The 20,888-nt window shown below is 47.0% G+C and overlaps 2 protein-coding genes across 4 annotated transcripts in view; one reads left to right on the forward strand and one right to left on the reverse strand.

Moving 5' to 3' along the window:
* Positions 1 to 20,888, reverse strand: part of LOC307210707 (claudin-34-like) — a 219,286-nt gene that overhangs the window by 101,891 nt on the left and 96,507 nt on the right. The gene's annotated exons all lie outside the window — the stretch shown is intronic.
* LOC307210698 (glycoprotein-N-acetylgalactosamine 3-beta-galactosyltransferase 1-A-like) overlaps positions 1 to 20,888 on the forward strand; it is a 41,656-nt gene that overhangs the window by 2,254 nt on the left and 18,514 nt on the right. The window contains exon 1 of one of the 3 annotated variants that reach the window (XM_079966831.1): positions 20,218 to 20,295. The exons of the other annotated variants lie outside the window; for them this stretch is intronic. The gene's annotated coding sequence lies outside the window, so the exon portion shown is untranslated. Of the gene's footprint in view, positions 1 to 20,217; positions 20,296 to 20,888 lie in introns of those variants that run through there. 3 annotated transcript variants of the gene reach the window in all.

Below are 20,888 nucleotides of genomic sequence, written 5' to 3' on the forward strand. Positions count from 1 at the left end.
CGCTGGCTGCTAAGCTATCCAGGCTCCTTCCTTCAAGAAGCTTATTTACAAACTGGATCCCAACAAAACCTCACACAAAGGAGATAAGGAACAGCAGCCAGAAGAGGGTAGGAAGAAGACAGGGTGGCAGATTGAGAAGCTGCTAAAGAAGAAGATCAAACCACTCCATTCTGAAGGAAATCAGCCCTGAGTGCTCACTGGAAGGACAGATCCTGAAGCTGAGGCTCCCATACTTTGGCCACCTCATGAGAAGAGAAGATTCCCTGGAGAAGACCCTGATGTTGGGAAAGATGGAGGGCACAAGGAGAAGGGGACGACAGAGGACGAGATGGTTGGATAGTGTTCTCGAAGCTACCAGCATGAGTTTGACCAAACTGCGGGAGGCAGTGGAAGACAGGAGTGCCTGGCGTGCTCTGGTCCACGGGGTCACGAAGAGTCGGACACGACTAAACAGCTAAACAAGAACAACAAAAGAAGATGCAGCGCAACCCAGCAACTGGGAAGTTCCAGTACAGGAAATGAGACTGACTTAACGCTTTTCAGTTAGTAAATTTGAGGATTATTTCTGGATCAGCCAGCAGAGGGAACTCCTTTGCCATAAATAGCATATGAAGGTTGGTTGCACATGCTGATTTGGATTTATCAAATAAATTTGAGAGCAGGTGACTAGAAAGTAGTGGTGTAAACGAGGAAAATTGTAGAGGCAGCTCGACAGGGAGACCCCTCTGAACTACCTGTTGGTGAGACGGCTTTTTCATTACTTATCCTTTCTTGCATTCCTAAAATTCCCACAGGAGATAGCAGCAGAAGTTGTTGGAGAGTCTCAGTTTTGTATCGAACAGCTATCCAGGCATAATTCTCGGAGCGATCCTGCAACCTGAGTGTTAAGTTGTGGGCGAACATAGCAGACGACACAGCGATTTCTCCAGAGCAGCTCTTTACTTGCAAGCTGGACAGAACTGAGCAGCAAACAGCTCAGCCGGCCTGCTTTTATAGGCAGCCGGCTGTCAACATTGTAGCAACAACAACCCAGAGTTTCCCGCCTAAAATAACTGACGTGGACCTGAGTGAAAACTATCTACAGACCTGAGTGAAAACTATCTACAGTATCCCCCTGCTGGCCCAGGGTGAAACTTCACTACATAACACTGAGATAGCCTTTTTGGACTGGTTGCAGCAAGGTTGTGTTAGGAAGAGATACTTAAGAGAGAGCAGTCAGGGACACAAAGTCGCTGGAGGGCTCTTAATGACACAGAGTTATGATCACCCTGATCCTGAGCTGATAATCTCAGTACGTTACCTGCTTAATTCTTTTCCGCTGCTCTTCCGCTGCTTCAGAGAAGGTTTCTAAAACTTCTAAAACTTGTTGATTTAAAAGTTGATAGAATACCATTTAATCCTAAGATCCTTCCATGATAAAGTAGGGGGAAACAGAGATATATGCCTTTGCTTTGACACTAAAATATAAATTTAAAAACCAAGTGTTTGGTTTTTAAACAGTGACATCATGAAAAAGCAGCATCAAGCACTTGGCAAGAAAGAAGAGAGAAAAATCTAAAGAAAGGGAGGAAAGGGGGAAAACAATGCATTGTCTCTTGTTTCTGGCATGTACATTATAAGCATCATAGCAATGAACATCTGAACTACTGCAATAATAATAATAATAATAATAATAATAATAATAATAATACCTGCCCATCTGGCTGGGTTTCCCCAATAAAAGAGAAAAATATGTAACATTGATTCAGGACAACATAGACATCTCTGCATGTGCTGACCTTTTGGAAAGCCAGTACAGTGGTAACTCGGGTTAAGTACTTAATTCGTTCCGGGGGTCCGTACTTAACCTGAAACTGTTCTTAACCTGAAGCACCACTTTAGCTAATGGGGCCTCCCGCTGCCGCTGCACCGCCGAAGCACGATTTCTGTTCTTAACCTGAAGCACTATTTCTGGGTTAGCGGAGTCTGTAACCTGGAGCGTCTGTAACCTGAAGCGTATGTAACCTGAGGTACCACTGTACTGTAGTTGGAGAACAGCACCGGAGACAGACATTACACTACAATTTGAGAAAAGATTCTTGCTTTATGAAAACATGGGGCTTAAAACAGCAGACTTCTAGCTTGCTTACTGTTTACCAGTAAAGAAGGTACTGTATAGTATGAAAACCTAGACAGATTAGAGAACTGGGCCAAAACAAACAAGATGAATTTTAACAGGGAGAAATGTAAAGTATTGCACTTGGGCAAAAAAAAATGAGAGGCACAAATACAAGATGGGTGACACCTGGCTTGAGAGCAGTACGTGTGAAAAGGATCTAGGAGTCTTGGTTGACCACAAACTTGACATGAGCCAACAGTGTGGTGCGGCAGCTAAAAAAGCCAATGCAATTCTGGGCTGCATCAATAGGAGTATAGCCTCTAGATCAAGGGAAGTAATAGTGACCCTGTATTCTGCTCTGGCCAGACCTCACCTGGAGTACAGTGTCCAGTTCTGGGCACCACAGTTCAAGAAGGACACTGACAAACTGGAACGTGTCCAGAGGAGGGCAACCAAAATGGTCAAAGGCCTGGAAACGATGCCTTGTGAGGAACGGCTAAGGGAGCTGGGCATCTTTAGCCTGGAGAAGAGGAGGTTAAGGGGTGATATGATAGCCATGTTCAAATATATAAAAGGATGTCACATAGGGGAGGGAGAAAGGTTGTTTTCTGCTGCTCCAGAGAAGCGGACACAGAGCAATGGCTCCAAACTACAAGAAAGAAGATTCCACCTAAACATTAGGAAGAACTTCCTGACAGTAAGAGCTGTTTGACAGTGGAATTTGCTGCCAAGGAGTGTGGTGGAGTCTCCTTCTTTGGAGGTCTTTAAGCAGAGGCTTGACAACCATATGTCAGGAGTGCTCTGATGGTGTTTCCTGCTTGGCAGGGGGTTGGACTCGATGGCCCTTGTGGTCTCTTCCAACTCTATGATTCTATGATTCTATGAACCTGGCCAACCCCACAGGGGTACATGTAAAACCCTCCTAGATGTTCAGTGTAGTCCAGTATAGCTTTGTTGGTAGAGCATGAGACTCAATCTCAGGGTTGTGGCTTTGAGCCCCAAGGTGGGCAAAAGGTCATTGCATTGCAGGGAGTTGGAATACATCAAGCATGGCCAAACTTGGCCCTCTAGCTGTTTTGGACTACAATTCCAAACCACTGGTCATCCTTGACCACTGGTCCTGTTAGCTAGGGATGATGGGAGTTGTAGTCCCAAAACAGCTGGAGGGCCAAGTTTGGCCATGCCTGGCCTAGATTATCCTTTTGCTCCCTTCCAATTCTATGATTTGTGTTCCGTTCTAAGTAGAGCCCATGACTATTATTATTAAGCTTATTCTGAAATTCTTGTCTAGATTTTGTTTGGGTCCATCATTCTTAATATTTCCAAAGATGCTGAAAAACATATAAAATTGTAAGTCTTCAGGCTGACTAGTTTTTCATCTGAAGCAGCAAATGTAAAATTCAAAAACAGTTTACAGGGGTATTAGGCAGTTTACAGGGGTATTTTGGAAGAAAGCTTCTATTTCCAACATTATTAATCGATGGAATGGAGATTTAAATGTGGCTTGTGTCCCAGTCAGTGCTGTGCTGTTGCCATGGCCTGGGGGCTTTGTCATTGTCAAAGCCTTGCTGCTCTGTGGGCTGAGTTGAATTTAAACATCAATTGAGAACTGCCTATAGTGTACGTAACCTCATTGTGCATCCCTGAACAATTATGATAGAAGCCTTTACTCCTTTGCTAAAGTAATTGCAATTCCCAGATGATTCTGTTTGAATTTGGTTGAAAGCCGCTTTGAGTTGGCATGGCAAGAAAAAGCAACTAACAAATTTAATGAATAATAATAATTCTGGTGTATCATGTTAAGAATCAGAGTGGGGTGAGGTGAGAAAATGTGTCAGGCAACACTTTTTGCCCAGTCATTCAGCTTGAAATATACTCAGAGTCGTGAGTGGATTTCATGCTCTTTATTCAGCTCATAGTGGTGAGGAGGAATGAAAGTCCCCCCAAAGTATCTGCTTTATATACCGGTACATTATTTACACAATGGGCTGCACGTGATTGGCTAATTCCAGAATTCACCTGTAGGCCAATCAGGTTGTGGATTCACTTCCATCTGGAGCTGGATTGGGTGGCTCCTGCAGACCAATCATACTGCTGCATTGTTCTAGGACCAATCAGACGGCTGCATTCTGAATCCTATTGTTCTAGGACCAATCAGACTGCTGCATTTTGGATCCCATTGTTCTAGGACCAGTTAGACTGCTGCATTTTGGATCCTATCCAACTTAGTACATGACACAGCTGTAAGCAGAAAAATAAGGAATCCACTGTATAGGAACATACACAAACAGGAAAAAACAGGCCAGCATAGAAAGACACAAGTAAAAGGTAAAGGACCCCTGGACAGTTAAGTCCAGTCAAAGGCGACTATGGTGTTGCGGTGCTCATCTCACTTTCAGGCCGAAGGAGCCGGTGTTTGTCCACAGACAGCTTTCCGGGTCATGTGGGCAGCATGACTAAATTGCTTCTGGTGCAATGGAACACCGTGACGGAAGCCAGAGTGCACAGAAACGCTGTTTACCTTCCCGCTGCAGTGGTATCTATTTATCTACTTGCACTGACGTGCTTTCAAACTGCTAGGATGGCAGGAGCTGGGACAGAGCAACAGGAGCTCACTCCGTTGCGGGGATTCGAACCACCAACCTCCAGATCGGCAAGCCCAAGAGGCTCGATGGGTGGCGGGTGGTGCTGTGGTCTAAACGACGTTTCCGTGTGCTCTGGTTTCTGCCATGAGGTTCTGTTGCGCCAGAAGCAGTTTAGTCATGCTGGCCACATGACCTGGAAAGCTGTCTGTGGACAAACGCTGGCTCCCTCAGACTGAAAGCGAGATGAGCGCCGCAACCCCATACAGTTGTACCTCGGCTGCTGAATGCCTTGGAAGTCAAATGTTCCGGCTCCTGGATGATCGAAAACCGGATGTGAGTGTTCGGTTTTTGAACTTTTTTTGGAAGCTGAACGTCCAGCGTGGCTTCCGCTATTGTTTCCGGCGCGCCTACACAATCAGAAACCAATTGGAAGCCATGCCTTCCGGAACAGATTCTGTTAGACTTCCGGTGTACAACTGTAGCCACCTTTGACTGGAGTTAACCATCCAGGGGTGCTTTACCTTTTTGACAAAGACATAATATATGGCAAGCAAAGTGCAATGAATGTTTTTGTCACAATGTACCCGCTATTAAGAGGGACGCAGGTGGCACTGTGGTTGAACCACAAGCTTAGGACTTGCCGATTAAAAGGTCGGTGGTTCAAATCCCCACGACAGGGTGAACTCCCATTGCTCAGTCCCTGCTCCTGCCAACCTAGGAGTTTGAAAGCCCATCAAAGTGCAAGTAGATAAATAGGTACCGCTCCAGCGGGAAGGCAAACGGTGTTTCCATGCGCTGCTCTGGTTCGCCACATGACCCGGAAGCTGTACGCTGGCTCCCTCGGCCAATAAAGCGAAATGAGCGCCGCAACCCCAGAGTCGGGCACGACTGGACCTAATGGTCAGGGCTTCCTTTACCTTTACCTTTACCCGCTATTAAAAGACATATAGCACATGCAAGCGGTACTCCAGAATCATCAAAATAAGTACAATATTACAATTAATATATTTTCATTATGTCTGATGCAAGGGAATTATTGGGAGTGGCGGAGGACCTGTAGCAAACAGCACTCTACTCGTACCCAACATGGGAACTCACAAGGTGAGTCACCCAGCTCATGGTCTGGGAAAGTTTACACTATATTTTTTGGCTTGGGTTGCTACCATTTTCTTATATATTGTCAGCTGAAGGAGGTGTTTCTCTTCGAAACTGGGATCACCAAGCTCCAGGCCTGTTTGCTATAGCTGTTTTGCCTCTCCCAAGAATTCCCTTGCGTCAGAGATAATGAAAATATATTATTAATAGTAATATGGTAAAGGTAAAGGGACCCCTGACCATTAGGTCCAGTCATGCCCGACTCTGGGGTTGCGGCACTCATCTCGCTTTATTGGCCGAGGGACCCGGCGTACAGCTTCCGGGTCATGTGGCCAGCATGACAAAGCCGCTTCTGGCGAGCCAGAGCAGTGCATGGAGACACTGTTTACCTTCCCACCGGAGTGGTACCTATTTATCTACTTGCACTTTGACGTGCTTTCAAACTGCTAGGTGGGCAGGAGCTGGGACTGAGCAACGGGAGTTCACCCCGTCGCGGGGATTCAAACTGCCGACCTTCTGATCGGCAAGTCCTAGGCTCAGTGGTTTATCCCAGAGCGCCACCTACGTCCCAGTAATATGGTACTTATTTTAATCATTCAGTTGTGGCATGGCATGATCGTGACAGCTGTTCTCTCCACAAAACCTTGAGATACCTGCATATGACCTCTGTGAATTCACCTAGCATATGTAGGTCAAAATTGTGAAGTACAGTTTTACTGAAGAAGTAACTTGAGTGTGCAATTCTGGCCTGGGTCTTCCTTTCTGCTGTTTTGAATAAGCACACTACAAGCTGAGCGAACAGTAAATTAAGCTGCATTGTAGTCTAATGTTAAATTAAGCCTGCACAAACTAACACCTCCAACCAGGCCGCACCTCTGAGTTGGCTCTCTAGAAGCTGGTCTCCTGGGTTATACCTGTTTCTCTTAAAAGGACCACATGATAGATATTTAATTGATAATACATACATTACAGCCTGTATATGTTGGGTTTAAAAGATAGTGGAACATCCACAGCTTTCCATTCCAGTAGGGATAAGCAGAGGCAGAGCCTGTGCAAACACTCCAATACAGTGGTGCCTCGCAAGATGAAACTAATCCGTTCTGTGAGTCTCTTCGTCTAGCGGTTTTTTCGTCTTGCGAAGCAAGCCCATTGACGGCTTAGCGGATTAGCGCTATTAGCGGCTTAGCGGCTTTTAGCGGCTTAGCGGATCAGCTGATAAGCGGCTTAGCGGCTTAGAAAAAGGGGGGGGAAGGAAAAAAAACCCCGCAGGAACTCGCAATACATTTTCGTTTTGCAAAGCAAGCCCATAGGGAAATTCATTTTGCGAAGCGCCTCCAAAACGGAAAACCCTTTCGTCTAGCGGGTTTTCCGTCTTGCGAGGCGTTCTGTGATAAAATCTTAATTGGGCTAATTGCTTTATGGCCCCAATTAGCCCCAGTTTATTGCGGTCCGGCACACTTCTTAGCCAAGCTGCGCAGACCTTCTTCTCTCCGGTTTCGCCTTGCAGAGTAAAAACACAGCGGAACAAAAACCGTTGCTGCTTGCTTAGATCCAAACACAACAAGCACTTGTGAGTCCAAATTTATCAGTTCTTTATTGCAGCAAAATATTTACAGCTCAGCATTTCTCAGATTCTCCTGGACTGCTAGCATTCATGGCGTCCGTCTCTTTCAGAGACAAAGAGAGAACAACAGAAAGTAAAGCTCCTCCCTCCTTTCACACGTCAGAATGTGAGGCGTCACAGAACATCTTAACCCTATAAGTTCTGAATCCCAACACCCCCTCTCGCCGAGCATTCTGACAAGACCTGTGGATGTACCGTTCAGACCTCTGTGAGATCAATCCCTTCCCCAATGCCTTGCGCCCTCTCCTGGCGTTCCTGTCAGGCATCTGTGGAACATCCTCACAACTCTCAGATTTGCACTGTGCGAAACTTACCCACGCACCTGTGGCCTGATACCTCTCAGGTGGAATACCCTTCGTTGTGCAACTGGACCGCCTGGGCACAAACTCAGGCACTTCCTCTGACTCACTGTGGTCAGCAGGTGTGTCCTCTGCATCCCGGGATTCCCCCTCTGACTTAACGCGTCTTCGAATCCTTTGCATTACCCTCACAGGAGAACTAGGCTCACTCTTGGGCTCTCTTTTTACAACTTGTGGAGATGCCCCATCCTGCTCCTGACTTTGGTCAGTGAGCTGATCGTCATCAGCAGACTCAGCCCCTGGCTCTCCTTCCTCCTCATCAGAACCTTCCTGCTCTGAATCAGAAAGACATTCTGAAAGAATATCACGCCTGGCAGGAGTCTTTGACCTTTCATCCTGCTTATAGAACTCAACGTGTTTACTGATCAGCAGCTTACTCTGATCACCTGACGGGTACGCAAACCTCCATGCACGAGCCGCTGGCTCATACCCACAGAAGATCATTTTCTGGAACTTGGGTTCACCTGGCCCTCGCAAAGCTTCAGGCACCGGCACCGAGGCCGTTGACCCAAACGCACGGAGGAAGTGAACCTGAGGTTTCCTCCCGTGAAGCATGAAAAACGGGGTGTCTCCTACCACTGAATTGTAGGACCGATTCCAGGTGAAGCTCACATACTTAATTGACTCCATCCAAAACCTTGGAGGTAACCCAGAATCTGACAGCATCACCTGTGCAGCCTTAACCAGAGCCTCACTTCTGAGCTCTGCCACCCCCCTCTGTTGAGGAGAAGTCACTGTGTGACTTATCCCTTTCTTGTGAAAGAACTTCTGCAAAGCAGACCCAGTAAACCGTGTACCTCTGTCACAAGCAACTGCCTGCACTTTCGTGGAGAACCTTAGTCCCACCTCCTCAATCCAACTTCTAATCAGCTGTGCTGCATCTTCCTTGGATTTGAGACCATGTGTCCAGGTGTTCTGCGAAAAATCATCCTGCAGCGTCAGCAGAAACCTGGCCCCTCCCAAACTTGGTTCCTTCATGGGACCCAACAGATCTATGTGCACAAGATCAAAAGGTTTTGTGGTTACCCTCTCCACCCTGGGGTAACTGCACCCTTTTACCTTCGCCTGTCTGCAAGCCTGACAATCTAGGACTCTTGCACATTCCTCAATTCTACAGCCTTTGCTAACCTCAGGTAGCACCTGTAGTTCTTCAACAGAACAATGAGCTGTCTTCTTATGCCACGCACAAGCACATGAAACATGAGTGGGAACTGTAGCACGCAGGGCTTGTGCTTTCTCAACCTTCCCCTCACCCTCCAGAGACGTCTTAAGAATGAAGAGATCATTCTGCCCCTTTGCAACTCTGACCAGTTGCTTCCCTCCTTTGGAGATTGTACAAAAATCGTGTTCAAAGCAAACCTTAAACCCCTTTTTCAACAAATAAGGCACAGATAAAATACAGTGTTGCATTCCTGGCACAATGCAAACTTCCATCTGCTCCTGCAAAACAGAAAAAAAGGCATTTGCAACATTAGTCACATTTTTCTTTTCTCCATTTGCAAACTGAACAGTTTTTCCAGCCGGAATTGCCGTGCAATTCCACATCTCGACTGCAGGGGTCTCTGGAATCAGGTTTCGGTTAGCTCCTGAGTCGATGACAAAGAGTAAGTCATTGTCTCTCTCAGAGCTGTCCTCAAACAATGCCATAGCAACAAACGTCTCGCTGCCCTCTCTCTTTGGGCTTCTGCAGCTGTTCTCTCTGGTTGTCTCGGCAACCAACTCCCCCTTGCTCAGGACCTTGGCGGCTTCCGTAGAAGTGGCCTCCTCCGTTGCCTTGGAGACCGGACTGGCCTCTGCGTTCCCACACGACTCTTTAGGCCTTATCTTCACTTTGTCCAGGTGGCCGGCCTTGAAGCGTCTAGCTCCTCTCCGCAGCTTTCCAGACTTTGGCTGAAGACGATCACCAGTGGAAAAACACTGCCCAGGGCTCCTTTCAGCTGGCCTGGCCCCCCTTCTTCCTGAAGAGCACTCTGTGCCAGCCCTGCCCTCGCTGAAACTGCGTTTCACTTCAGCACTCACAGTGGAAAACTTTTGAAACTTGCCTTTGGAACTCTCAGCCCCCCCCGACTTGCACCTCAGGGACTGGGGCTACAGCCATTTCCAGGCTCTTCATGACTTCTCCAGGGCCCTGGCCTCCTGCTGAAGTTTCACACAAACTTCTCAGCACCTCCCAGGCAGCCCTTGCTGACTTTACGCCTTCCAAACTAGGCAAGAGCGATGCGTGTACGCATGCTTTCAGCATAGCAAGCTCTCTTTGCATTCTCTGCTGGCTATCTTCAGGCAACGCAGCCTCAAAGCCTGCAATGTCTGTCCCTTCAGGACCTGGATTTAGGGGTGATGGCTCTTTCTGGCTTACATCCCAAAGCCCAGTAACCAGAAACCAACCCCTTACTCTTCTGGACCAGGTTGCCCAACTTCTTAAAGTGAGCTTTTCAAGCGGAACGTCCTCAAGGACCTGGCTGTCTGCCATTCTCTCCTCTTCCCCGGGGCCCCAGCTGCTACTCACATAAAACCAGTCAGCTCTCCGGCACCCGATTTTTCAGCTGCTCTCTCAGCTCTCTGCCTCTCAGCATCAGGCAAAACACAGAACGCAGACCTCCGCTTCGGTAGCGTCTTCCCAGCTGTCCAAGCTGACTTCAAAGCACACCGGCAGACTTTCAGCAACAGTTTTTACAAGCGGTAATTAGTCTCCCATAACCTGTGATAAAATCTTAATTGGGCTAATTGCTTTATGGCCCCAATTAGCCCCAGTTTATTGCGGTCCGGCACACTTCTTAGCCAAGCTGCGCAGACCTTCTTCTCTCCGGTTTCGCCTTGCAGAGTAAAAACACAGCGGAACAAAAACCGTTGCTGCTTGCTTAGATCCAAACACAACAAGCACTTGTGAGTCCAAATTTATCAGTTCTTTATTGCAGCAAAATATTTACAGCTCAGCATTTCTCAGATTCTCCTGGACTGCTAGCATTCATGGCATCCGTCTCTTTCAGAGACAAAGAGAGAACAACAGAAAGTAAAGCTCCTCCCTCCTTTCACACGTCAGAATGTGAGGCGTCACAGAACATCTTAACCCTATAAGTTCTGAATCCCAACATGTTCGTCTTGCGGGGCACCACTGTATTCTGTTGAACAAAATCGGGATGCACATAGTTTGGTGTCGCACTCTTGCAGAAACCAGCTGCGTAATCAGGGCACCACTGCAAGCAACAGTGCCGGCTGCAAGTTCATCCTCAATGCTGAGCTCGGCGGCGGCAGCACTTGAGAGGGGAAACAGGATATTCTGGAACCCAATCAGAAGGTGGGATGGCTTCTGTAATTCTGGAATGTCTCGGGAAAATCAGGACAGTTGTGTGCTCTGTTGCTGGAGTTGGGAGGTCTGCTCATGCTGTGCTCTTTATGATGAGCCCAATTGGATAGGAAGCATCACCCGATCTGGCCTAGCATAGCCGTGCAACTTATGCTGCCCATTAAGATTTGTTTAACTCAGTGATTTGGGTGGGTGTGGCTGTTTCTTCTTTTAAGAAGCAGTGAATGGTTCTGAAACCAGTAAAGTATGACCCACGGCCTGTTTTCTTTCCCCATCAATTTCTCATATCCTATTTCCTGGATCTAGAAATTATTAAATGACACACCTGTCCCAGGTGTGGCTTGGTGCCACCTGGATCTGGGTGTAGAATAATTTAATATCTGAGGGCTACCAGTGCTGTTAATCTTTTCTTTGTGAGCAGCCGGCTTCCTGAATGATGCTTGTTGGCCTCACAGTTTCTGGATTCAGTAAAAGCTCACAGCACCAACCTCACTAAATTTGGGAAATACGTACTCTTCCCAGAAAGTAGATCAAATAGTAGGAGGAATTTAAGTGCGTTTGTTGGAGTTGCCGCTAGAGCTGGCCGACATTTAAATTGAAGTTCAGCTGCGATACCAGTTTCAAACTTTTGGAGCTGGCAATATATCGCATCTCCTCTCCCTGCTTGTCCTTCACTGTTGGGGGCAGTATGATTCTTTTTTAAAAAAAAATATTTTATTTAGGGTTTTCTTGTTTTACAGTGTGAGCGTAATGCCTCGTATTTTTTTTTCCTCCATGTAACATTTTCACAAATCCGTTTCATTTGTTGGGGCATTAGGGGGAGAAGAAAAGAAAAAAGAAAAAAAAAAGGGGTGGAGGGAGGGGAGATGGATGGGGTGGGGTCGGGTAGCGGTGTTTCTATTATGCTTAATGTATGTAGAGTTTGGTGTCAGCGTGCTTGTGTTGTTCACTTGTGTTCCTTTGGTGGTGAGAGAGGTTGGGGTTGGCCTAGGGTGTGATTGTTTGTTTGTGATTGGCTGTGGTGATCTTTGTTTTCATGTGTGAGTGAGGTGGGTGGGTGTTTTGGATCAGGTTAGCCATATTGATTTGTATGCTGTTGGTGGAGGGGGCAGTATGATTCTGAATGCCAGTGGATGGAAACCACAGGACTCCCATGCAAATCTTCTCTGTATCGTTCCATATTTTTTTTTAGTATATGTGCTGCCGAAGCAAATATATAGTTCAAATATATGTTGGAAGTGTAAGGAAAAGGAGGGGACATTTTATCATATGTGGTGGGATTGTAAGGTAATTAAAAAAATTTGGGAAATGATATACAACGAATTGAAGAAAATGTTCCATTTCACATTTGTTTAAAAACCCGAGGCATTTTTGTTGGGGATTGTAGAGAAAGACCTGCCAAAAAAGTTGAAAAACATCTTCATGTATGCGACAACGGCCGCGAGAGTTCTGGTAGCACAAGGATGGAAGACTGAAGAAACCCCAACTAAAGAATCATGGCAAGAAAAATTGACGGACTATGCAGAACTGGAAAAATTGACATATAAGCTACGGGACAAGGCTAACTGTGACTTTAAGGATGAATGGGAACGCTTTACAAAGTATCTGAAGACGCAACAAAGCGAACTGGACTCCTTGGCAGGTTTTGAATAAACATTCACAAACTTTTTATTGATAATAATCAGCTAAATAGTTTGAGGATCTATACAACTTTGTAACATGCAGAAAACAGCATTATTGGAGAAACCAAAGACTGGAACTGAGGGAAGTCGGGGGGGGGGGGGTTGTGTGGGGGTGGGAAGGGAGGAAAAATGGGGGCGGGGGAAACAAGGATGATATGTTTTTGGATAATATGTCTTGTTATAATTTTGAATAAAAAAAAAATTAAAAAAGAAACCGCAGGACTCCCAAAAGATGGAATGTCTGGGAATTCCTCAATGTATGGCAACACTGTGCTTGAGGGCTTCCCACAGGCATATTGTTGGCTACTGTGAGAAGAAGATGCTGCAGTGGATGGACCATAGGCCTGAACCAGCAGGCTCCTCTTACGTGTGGAGTAAATAAGTGAATAAGGCTCAAGGCTCATGTGTAATTTTGGCTGTTCCCATGGCAACAAAAACATTATCTTTCTCTTCTCTCCCCTCCCATGCTCTTTCTAGCTCATGTTGCCCTAACTCCTTTTTTTAAACTCTTCGCCAATACTGAGCAGTTTTCACAAATACATAGCAACATATAATGTCGCTTAGCAAACAAAAAAGATATACGGTGGTACCTCGGTTTTCGAACGTAATCCGTTCCGGAAGACCGTTCGAGTTCCAAAATGTTCGTAAACCGAAAACTCAAAACGGAAATCTCAGTACGGAAACTCAATACAGAAGTCGCGTTTCTGGTTGAACTTCCAAGGCGCATTCGAAAACCGAAGCAATTACTTCTGGGTTTACGGCGTTCAAGTTCCAAAACGTCCTGCGGGTGAGAGGAGCACCCTGTTGCAACAGATCAATAAAGATCAGGCATACTAGCTGCTTTGCTTCTCAATATTCTCTGGTTGGCCTCTGTTATTCTCTCCTCCCAATGTAAGGACTCTATATGGGCTCTTGGATACCCCATAAGGGAAAAGGACAATTTTTGTTTACAGCAATAGATACAGAGCAACCTAGAAAATATTTGTGTTTTGGCTTTACCCTGAAGAAAATTATTTGCTTTGGTGTTGTTGTTGTTTAGTCGTTTAGTCGTGTCCGACTCTTCGTGACCCCATGGACCAGAGCACGCCAGGCACTCCTGTCTTCCACTGCCTCCTGCAGCTTGGTCAGACTCATGCTGGTAACCTCGAAAACACTATCCAACCATCTCGTCCTCTGTCGCCCCCTTCTCCTTGTGCCCTCCATCTTTCCCAACATCAGGGTCTTCTCCAGGGAGTCTTCTATTCTCATGAGGTGGCCAAAGTAAGTTCATCCATTACGAATCAGTCCCATATCTTTCAATGCTAGCTCAGAATAATGAGATGTAAAGATCCTTTCCCAGTGCTTAAAGCTACTTCTGTTCGAACTCTCGAGTAACTGTTTAGTTTTACAAGTCCTAAGATGTCCCCGTTTCCCCGTTTGTTGAGGTGGGGGAAGGAGATGAAAATTCTTGTGCTGTTTGCTCTCTGTACCTGAACTAGCTGAAAAGCTAGTTTTTCTTGCCACACTTAGCAAATATATTGATGTCATACTTGTTCCATAAAATATCTGCTTCCTTTTTCTGCGTCATTGCTCTCCAGGATACAGTTCCTCGTTCTATATGCCTGAAACCCTGGAAGCAGAGATCTCTGAATTCAGGCATCTCAAAGCACATGTTGCCACAGACTCAAGCCAACTAAGCATTCTCATTTGATTTCCCTTTTGTGCCCTGGTTCCATATGGAGCAGCATGCCTTCCAAGTGTCCTGATTTTCCAGGGACAGAAGCCATCCAGGTTACTGATTTGATCCCAGAATGTCCTGGTTTTCATTTTTCCTCCCTTCCATGTCTCAAAAGTGGTGGAGAGATCAGAAACATGCACACATTCTTTTTGGAAACAGAAGCCTTTGCTCTGTGTGGGGTTGTGTGTGTATGTGTGGTGCAAAAATGGAGTCCTGATTATACTGAAAATAAGGTAAAGGGACCCCTGACCATTAGGTCCAGTCGCGGACGACTCTGGGGTTGCGGCACTCATCTTGCTTTACTGGCCAAGGGAGCCGGCGTACAGCTTCTGGGTCATGTGGCCAGCATGACTAAGCCGCTTCTGACGAACCAGAGCAGCGCACGGAAATGCCGTTTACCTTCCCGCCGGAGCAGTACCTATTTATCTACTTGCACTTTGACGTGCTTTCGAACTGCTAGGTTGGCAGGAGCAGGGACCGAGCAACGGGAGCTCACCCCATCGCGGGGATTCGAACCGCCAGCCTTCTGATCGGCAAGCCCTAGGCTCTGTGGTTTAACCTACAGCACCACCCGCGTCCCTCATACTGAAAATAAAATGCACCAAATAAAGGAAAGGTGAAGTTGGCATACAAAGCCCTTCCTATGCGTAATGTTGAAGGAAAATGTCACCAATCCATTTAAAATTATTTAATTGCAATGCTTCAGCAGCCAGCCATTTATTTTTTTTAAGGGAACACGTGGTGTGTTTATTCCTTTATTGTAAATTGAGCCTTACACTGCAAGCCCTTATATGTCCACTCAGAAGTAAATCCCACTATATTCAATGGAGCTTACTCCCAGATAACTGGGTAAAGACTGTACAGTGGTACCTCGGGTTACAGATGCTTCAGGTTACATACGCTTCAGGTTACATATGCTTCCGCTAACCCAGAAATAGTACCTCGGGTTAAGAACTTTGCTTCAGGATGAGAACAGAAATTGCGCAGTGGCGGCGTGGCGGCAGCGGGAGGCCCCATTAGCTAAAGTGGTACCTCAGATTAAGAAGAGTTTCAGGTTAAGAACAGACCTCCAGAACAAATTAAGTTCTTAACCCGAGGTACCACTGTACAGCCTTACACTGTAATCCTAAGCATTTTTACTCAAAACTAAGACCCACTGAGTTTACTCTCTGGTATGTTCCTGGTCATTCTCACAGTTTCCGTTATTATTAGTATTACTATATCCTGCCTTTTTTCCTTGACAGGAACTCAAGGCAACTTACAGTTAAAATTTTATTTCATCCCATTTATCTGTTGAAGGTGTTGTACGCAATCCCTTCCCTCGCATGTGTGAGGGAGATCAAACATGGGAGAAGCTTCCAGTTGTAGAACAGAATGTCCCTGTTTTCATCTGAGAAATGTTGGAGGTATGCAGTAGTTGTTAGGAGAGTGTTGGATTAGGACCAGGGCTGTGAAACTCACTGAGTGAACTTGCGAAAGTCACTTATGTGTCAGCCTGTTTGCTGTCTCCCTGTGGCTGCACAGACATCACGAGTGGGATTCAAATAAGTTGTTACATGAGCACACAGAGGTTCACTGGTGCAATGGGACTTCTCCCCTGCACACCTCTGTACCCCCTAAATCTGCTCTGGGGAGATTGAGGGAAACCACAGAACAGGTTTAGGAGGCCAGGGGGCATGCTGGGGGAAGATATGGGGCAAGTCCCATTGCGCAAGCGGACCCCACACACCTGTCCCACTTAGTGCCATGTTGAATTCCACCCCATACATTTAAAGCACATGACTTCTCCCAATGAATTATGGGAACTGGAACTGGCAAGCCACTCCAGTATCCCTGCCAAGAAAACTCCATGGACAAAGACAACAGGCATATAAAAGTTATGACGCTGGAAGATGAGCCCCTCAGGTCGGAAGGCGTCCAACATGCTACTGAGGAAGAGCAGAGGACAAGTAGATTCAGAGCTGATGAAGCGGCTGGGCCAAAGCCGAAAGGTCGCTCAGTTGCGGATATGCCTGGAAGCGAAAGGAAAGTCCAATGCTGTAAAGAAAAATATTGCATAGGAACCTGGAATGTAAGAACCATGAACCTTGGTAAGTTGGATGTGGTCAAAAACGAGATGGCAAGAATAAATATTGACATCCTGGGCATCAGTGAACTAAAATGGATGGGAATGGGTGAATTCAGTTCGGATGACCATCATATCTACTACTGTGGGCAAGAATCCTGTAAAAGAGATGGAGTGGCCTTCATAGTCAACAGAAGCTACCAGCGTGAGTTTGACCAAACTGTGTGAGGCAGTGGAAGATAGGAGTGCCTGGCGTGCTCTGGTCCAGGGGGTCACGAGGAGTCGGACACGACTAAACGACTAAACAACAACAAAGTTGGTTTAGGGCAGGCACCCCCAACCTGCGGCCCTCCAGATGGTTTGGCCTACAACAGGGGTAAGCAACCTAAGGCCCATGGGCCACAAGCAGCCCATGGGGGTCATTTAACCAGCCCACGAGCCAACCCCGAACCGAGCCGCACGCTTGGCAAATCCCTGTGCACTGCACTAAACCAGCACAGGGACTCGCTTCCGCGGTGCCGGAAATCACGTCTGCACATGCTCAGGTGCCAGAAATCGCATCTGCGCAGACGCCAGAAATCGCACGTGCGCGATCTGGCCCACAGAGGGATCTCCGCTGGAGTGAACTGGCCCAGGCAAGGTAAACCTTTCCGACCCCTGGCCTACAACTCCCATGATCCCTAGCTAACAGGACCAGTGGTCAGGGATGATGGGAATTGTAGTCCAAAACATTCTGGAGGGCCGAAGGCTGAGGATGCCTGGTTTAGGGTGCTGGAAATGGTAGATCTGTGAGGGGCAAACTAGGATTCTTTTGGGAAAGTCATGTGCTCTCAATGTGTGGTATGGATTGCAGCCACAGTATACTGTATACAGTGTTGTTGAGAGGATAAAATGGTGGTGATGCATGATTTTGCATGGTGCCTTGATCTCTCTGGAGAAATGGCAGGATGTAAATGCAAGAACGAAACATGCCCCCCATGGTTCACTGTGGATTGAGCCTGATACTGAAGTTAAGGGAATCTTGTGGTTTTAGACAAATCATGAAAAACAGTAGAAGCCCTGAGAATCTGTGGTGAGGCACTTTGGAATGTACCAGAGTATGCATGTTTTGCTTTTTAAAAATAGAAATTATCTTCTTGGTCAGTAGGAGAGAGTTAGGAGCAGAGACTTATGGGGGCTATAAGGAAGGATTTATATGGTTTCTTGGAGCAGTATTGCAAACTTAGAAGCGAAATTGTAAAACTTTTACAACCATGTATAACAGGAAGAAAGTTACCGGTATCTAAATCTTGGTTTTGTTTCTGTTGTAATAAAATGAACTTTTACTTTAAGAGAGAGAGAGCAAAATGAGGGAGCATACAGTCATGGAAAAAGGAAGTACACCCTCTTTGAATTCTGTCGTATTATGTTGTTGTTATTACTGATGAACAACAACACATGGCGTATTATACTGTGTTATGCTTTATTTAACAAATATAAAGCCATAATGGAGAAGCCTTTTGTGAAAAACTAAATACACCCTTACTGCTTCCATAGGAATGAAGAGGCTAAGTAGCAGACAGGTGAGGTTGTATTTGCCTAATATTAAGACCGGCTAAGGAACAGATGGTTGTGATTATGTCCTGATACATAAAACCACATAATTCAAAAAGGGTGTACTTGTGACTGTACCTACGGTTGTCCTTTGTCCTTGAAGGGGGTACATTTGAAAGGTGAGGATTCTATTTTGGCAGGAAACTGATGTGCAGCTTTAATCCCGATCAGGAGTGTCAGTTTAGATGGCTTGAGCGTGAATGCCAAGGTGATCCCCATTCGGGCCACCTGCCCTGCAAGGTGGGGGGGGGGGCTTGGACTAGAAGACCCTCGGGCTCCCAACTCTACATTCCTATGATCCTAAGAGGTGCAATGACAACTTTTTCTTCCTAAGGAAAAGTGGCAGTGCTAAGCATGCTTTTTCTTGTAACACCCGCCCCACCACCCACCCCGCAAAACACCCTTTTAACTCTGGCGGGATGTGTTTGTACTGATTGCTCATGGAAAATTGCTACTTAAATTCGCCTCCCTTCACCATAGCTGTCAACGTTTCCCTTTTTTTAAGGGAAATTCCCTTATTCTGAATAGGATTCCTCGCAAGAAAAGGGAAAAGTTGACAGCTATGTCCCTTCACAGACACGCACCTGTATCACCTCATGAAGGATTATATCTGGCACAAGCGTGGGAAAAGGCCGACGTGCTTTCAGGATTCTCATCCGAATCCAGGGGAAAGCGCTCTGCACATGATCAGAAGAGTGCTCTCTGCTATTATTATTATTATTATTATTATTCTACAGGGCTGAGCCATTGTGTTGAACTAAGCTACAGAAGCTGCAGATGACACAACATTGATGGCAGAAAGTGAGGAGGAATTAAAGAACCTTTTAATGAGGGTGAAAGAGGAGAGCGCAAAATATGGTTTGAAGCTCAACATCAAAAAAACGAAGATCATGGCTACTGGTCCCATCACCTCCTGGCAAATAGAAGGGGAAGAAATGGAGGCAGTGAGAGATTTTTCTTGGGCTCCATGATCACTGCAGATGGTGACAGCAGCCATGAAATTAAAAGATGCTTGCTCCTTGGGAGGAAAGCAATGACAAATCTAGACAGCATCTTGAGAAGTAGAGACATCACCTTGCCAACAAAGGTCCTTATAGTTAAAGCTATGGTTTTCCCAGTAGTGATGTATGGAAGTGAGAGCTGGACCATAAAGAAGGCTGATCGCTGAAGAATTGATGCTTTTGAACTATGGTGCTGGAGGAGACTCTTGAGAGTCCCATGGACTGCAAGAAGATCAAACCTCTCCATTCTGAAGGAAATCAGCCCTGAGTGCTCACTGGAAGGACAGATCCTGAAGCTGATGCTCCAATACTCATGAGAAGAGAAGACTCCCTGGAAAAGACCCTGATGTTGGGAAAGATGGAGGGCACAAGGAGAAGGGGACGACAGAGGACGAGATGGTTGGACAGTGTTCTCGAAGCTACCAGCATGAGTTTGACCAAACTGCGGGAGGCAGTGGAAGACAGGAGTGCCTGGTGTGCTCTGGTCCAGGGGGTCATGAAGAAGAAGAGTTTGGATTTGATATCCCGCTTTATCACTACCCGAAGGGGTCTCAAAGCGGCTAACATTCTCCTTTCCCTTCCTCCCCCACAACAAACACTCTGTGAGGTGAGTGGGGCTGAGAGACTTCAGAGAAGTGTGACTGGCCCAAGGTCACCCAGCAGCTGCAGGTGGAGGAGCGGGGAAGCAAACCCGGTTCCCCAGATTACGAGTCCACCGCTCTTAACCACAACACCACACTGGCTCTAAGAGGCGGACAAGACTAAACAACAACAACAACAAAGCTACAGCAGCACAGCCGCAAAGATCGAGGGGCCTTGCGTCCATGCTGGCTTGCAATCCCCAAACCAGACCCTCGCCCACCAGGACCCCCCCACCCCCCACCCCCCATGCATCGCGTCATCTCCAGACCAGCGGGCAAAGCAGCCGTAGCCACGCCCCCTGCCCTCCCCTGCCCGGGCTCGGCCGCTTCAGCGTCTGCATGCTTTTTTGGGGAGGAGCAAGCGCACCAATCGGGAGAGGAGTCGCGACCTCTCAGCCAATGGGCGAGCCCGGAGGCCGGCTAGGGTAGCCGCTGTGGCTCCTCGATCACCGCGAGCAAGATCGTAGCCGGAGTTGCTGCCTGATTTCCACCTTCTCCTAATCGGTGCATCTGGGGGGTGCAAAAAAAAAGGTAACGCCGAGCAATTTCCTGCATGCTCCAGGGTTTCCTACGCCGCCCATCTCCGCATCCTAATTCATCGCGGTCCCAGTCGGAGATGCTCAGAGGTGTAGCAAACCCATCTCTCCCCTTTTATCTCCTGTAATCCCTCTGGAGGAGTCTAGCTCAACGTCCGGGAGCACCGACTGCCAGGCATGCAGATGGTCTCAGGTTAGACTCCCTGCTTCTCCAGGGCAGGGAATGCCGCCCCCCTCTGCTAAAGCAAAAAATACCCCGGGTCAGAGTCGGCAGTGGTGAGCTGGGTGGATCAAGGGTGCAAGGCTTGTGTGTCTGTTGCAAGGCTGCAACCTATACGCGCTTACATGGAAGTAAGCCCCATTGATCTCCAGGGTGCAGACTTCGGAGGAGGCATGCCTTCAGTTGCACCGTAACTCTCCCTCCCCCTTTTCCATTCTCATTGTTGCTTAGGTGGGGGAGAAAGAAGCTCCACCTCTCTATCTCCCTCCCTCGCAGAGACCTGCTTTTGGGGGGTCCCGTGAGAATCAGAATTAGTTCTGTCTCTGCAACCCTTGTTCCTTCTGGTCCTAGCAACAGGGACGGTGGGC

Source organism: Podarcis cretensis (assembly GCF_951804945.1).
Source record: "Podarcis cretensis genome assembly, chromosome: 2".
NCBI lineage: Eukaryota > Metazoa > Chordata > Lepidosauria > Squamata > Lacertidae > Podarcis > Podarcis cretensis.